Consider the following 4,144-nt stretch of genomic DNA (forward strand, 5'->3'; position numbering starts at 1 on the left):
TAATATTGGCTTCATAGCCATTTTGTTTTATAACATTGTTGTTATATGCCATCCAGTGGCCTGCAACTCCTAGCAATCTTATGTATAGAAGTTCTGAAGCCTGTTCTGTCCTGAGCCTGTCTCACTGATCCTGACACACCAATCCCCATTGCCCCAGTTACTGTATCATCCATCTCATCCAGGGTCTTCCTCTCCTGCACTGTCCCTGCACCCTTCTGAGCATGATATCCTTCTCCAAGGATCAGCCCCTCCTGTGAGATGGAGCTTCAAAAGCCTAGCCTCACTGCCAGCTAAGGAAGTGAAGGTGGATGGAGCCTCAAAGTTCAGCCAGCTACTCCCACTGGACTCAGCCATGCAAACACCTTGCGGTCCTGAGGACAGAAAACATCATAAAAATATATTCTGACTAAACAGAAAGCTGTGCAGCTTCAAAGCAAAACCACCAGTAAAGTGTTAAAGTATGCCCTCTTCCCCTTCATTTCAATGTCCCTGTTCAGCATGAAGTAGCCAGAGAGTCTGTGCTCCTATTCCCAAATGGGAAACAGAGGCAATCTCTTTTGCAATCAATCAATCAATCAATCAATCAATCAATAAATAAATAAATAAATGAATGAATGTAAATCACCATTGGACTATGCCCACCATTACCCTGTCTTTTCCAGTCCCTGCTGGATCTTTCTAATTTCCTTTACACACTCCCTCCATCCACCAAATTGTGCAGCCCTGTGACTTCATCCCAACCAGCTTTACCCTTCTGCTTCCACCCCTTTACCCCCTTGAATCCCCATACAGTTGCTGTGTGCGTTTTGGTTTTTTTTGGTACAATAAATAAGTAAATAAAAAATGAATGAATGAATGAATAATTTTTTAAAAAACCAAACAAGCCATAAAAAAACCCCAAAATCCTAGCTACCAAAGAGAAAGTTGTTTTCACTCTCTCCAAGACAGACTTATTTGTTTTCTTGGTGGTCCATAGTATGTTCAAGATTCTTCTCCAGTACCACAATTCTAAGGCATTAAATCTTCTTCTGTCATCCCTAGTCATTGTCCAGCTCTCTGATGCATAGCAAGTAATGGCAAAGAATGTGGCCTGGATCAGGCACAACTTAGTCTCTGGGCTGACATTGTTGCTTTCAGTATTCTGGAATGATCCCTGACAACAGATTTTCCCAATGCAATTAGTATTTTGATTGTCTGACTGTGGAGCTGAGCAAGTTTTAATTGTTAACAACCTTAATCTCTTCTCCATCTATCATTGTACTGTCAATTGGCCCTGTGGTGAGAATCTTTGTCTTTTTTATGTTGAGCTTCAATCCATTCTGAAGACTACAGTCCTTGACCTTCTGAAGCAAGCGCTTTATGTCCTCCTCACTTTCAGCAAGCAAGATTGTCTCATCTGTATAACATAGATTACTGATGATTCTTCCTCTAATCCTGATGCCACATTCCTCCTCATAAAGCCCAGCTTCCTGAATGATCTGTTTTGCATATAGATTGAAAAGGTTTGGAGACAAGATGCATCCCTGATGCACTCCCTTCCTGATTTTGAACCATGCAGTGTTTCCTTGCTCTGTTCTGAGGACTGTATCCTGGTCCAAGTATAGTTTTCAAAAAAAGTACAATGAAGTGTCTGGGATTCCCATTTTCCTCAAGATTAGCCACAATTTGTTGTGATCCATGCAGTTAAATGCCTTTGCGTAGTCAATGAAATACAGATAGACATCCATCTGGTACTCTTTACTTTCTGCCAAGATCCAACATTGGTGATAATGTCTCTAGTGCCACAATCTCTTCTAAATCCAGCTTGTATTTTTGGTAGTTCTCTCTCAGTGTATGGTTTCAATAGTTTCTGGATAATCTTCAGGAGGATTTTGCTAGCATATGCTATTAGTGATACTGTTTGATAATTTACACACGCTATTGGGTCACCTTTTTTTGGAATGGGAATAAACATGTATGTACATAGGGTTTTTGAAGGCCGATATATTTTGGAAGAGGACAGCCAATTCTTCTTCCTATTCTGTCTTAATTTGGATGTTTACTTTTAGTGCCATATCTGAGAAATGTTTTGCCAAAAAGGAGCAAATGAAAAACACTTCCCTTACAGAGATAACCAATACAATCAATGTCCCTCTACACCCCACCCGGAACCCTACCACACCCTACACAGTTATGTGACCTTGTCTCTTCCCTTTCCCTGCTACATCAGCATTCCTTGCACTCCTGCCTACTCCAGCACTCCCATCCTCCAGCCACCCCTCGATATGATGGCTTAGGCCACAAGCCACTTCTGTGATGTCTTGTACCACACACTGCTGCTGATCTCTCACACTGATGCCTGTCTCATGTTTAGGAGCATGGAAGTCCAAATCCCATGTACCAGCTTCAGGGAAGCTGTACTGGGGAAAGATCCTAGCCTCCAAACTTTGGCTGCACAACTGTCATTTTGTGACCTACTGTCTCTGCTCTTCCTTTTGCACCATACTGCTGTCACAATGTGATCATTTCCAAGGTAAGGATAGGTCTCTCTAGATCTGGTATGATGGCTTTACTTGCCTTTAATATTGTTAATATGTGTTCCTCTATTGCTCCTCTCCTGTCCCTGCCAATCATCTAAGAGTGGTTTTATCTATGTGTAAAACCTTTCCTATCCTTTTTAAAATTTATATTTATAATTAATTTCAGTAAAAATTTACAGAGACTTTGATTTCCATTCATTCATTGTTGCACGTTTCTCCTCTCCCAACCCTTCCCCCTAGTACACTACCCTCTTGGAAAAGTAAAAGAAAAATTCTTTCATTGGTTTACAAACCCTCCCCCAGGTCCACTCCACCATGTAGCCTTCGCTCTAGAGTCCTGTCATGACAAAAATACCTAATCATATATCCCTTTTAAATAGTTTTCTCCCTCATCTATTTCAATGAACCCATCTTTCTCAGTCTCTCCTCAACCCTAACGTCAGTCCTGTTTTACAACAATGGCACCATGCAGTATTTGTCCTTTTGTGACTGAGATACTTCACTCAGCATAATGTCCTCCAGGGTCACCCATTTTGAATAATATTGCATGAGTTCCTTGTTTTTCAATGCAGCATAGTATTCCATTGTGTGAATATACCACAACTTCTCTATCCATTTTTTTGTTGATGGACACTTATGTTGTTTCCAACTCCTTGCTATTGGGAACAAAGCTGGAATAAACATGGGTGTGCACATATCTGCTTGGATGTCAGTGATGGTCTCTTTGAGGTATATTCCCAGTAGTGGAACTGCTGGGTCAAATTGTGTCTCTATTTGCAACTTTTTGAGAAAGTGCTGTACCAACTTCCACAGTGGTTGCACCATTTTACACTCCCACCAACAGTGAATAAGGGTTCCAGGTTCTCCACAACCTTGCCAGCATTTGTTGCTTACTCTTCTGTTAAATTTTGCTATTCTGTCTGGGGTGAGATGATATCTCATAGTTGTTTTAATTTACATCTCTCTTAGAGCTTGGGATTTTGAACATTTCTTCATGTGCTTGTTAACCATCTGAATGTCTTCTTCGGTGAAGTGTCTGCTCATATCCTATGCTCATTTTTTGATTGGATTATTTACCTTTATCTTGCTGTGCTGCTCAAGTATTTTATAAATTCTGCATGTAAGTCCCTTGTCTGATATGACATTGCCAAATACTTTTTCCCAGTCGATGGCTTCCCTTTTCACCCTGTTGGGAGAAGTTTTTGGATGTGCATAGGGATTTGATTCTTAGGCGATCCCATTCATCTATTTTATCTTCTCCTGGTTGTAGGTTTTTCAGGGTACTTGGAAGACTATTTATGTTGTGGATTAGAACTTCTAGCATTGTTCCTAGTTTTTTTAAAATGAAGCTTACAGTCCTTGGTTTTAGTCCTAGGTCCATGATCCACCTTGAGTTGGTTTTTGTATATGGAGTAAGGTGTGTATCTTGCTTGAGTCTTTTGCAGATACTTTTCCAATTTTGCCAACACCATTTGTTTAAAAGGCTGTCATTTCCCCACATAACTGATTCCATCTCCTTGTCAAAAATCAGTTGACCATAGATAGATGAGCTGATTTCTGGGTTCTCAATTCTATTCCATTGGTCCATGTGTCTGTCATTGTACCAGTACCATGCTGTCTTTACC

This window comes from Elephantulus edwardii, unplaced genomic scaffold (genome assembly GCF_000299155.1).
Source record: "Elephantulus edwardii isolate Elephantulus edwardi_28Jun2011 unplaced genomic scaffold, EleEdw1.0 scaffold00218, whole genome shotgun sequence".
Taxonomy (NCBI): Eukaryota; Metazoa; Chordata; class Mammalia; order Macroscelidea; family Macroscelididae; genus Elephantulus; species Elephantulus edwardii.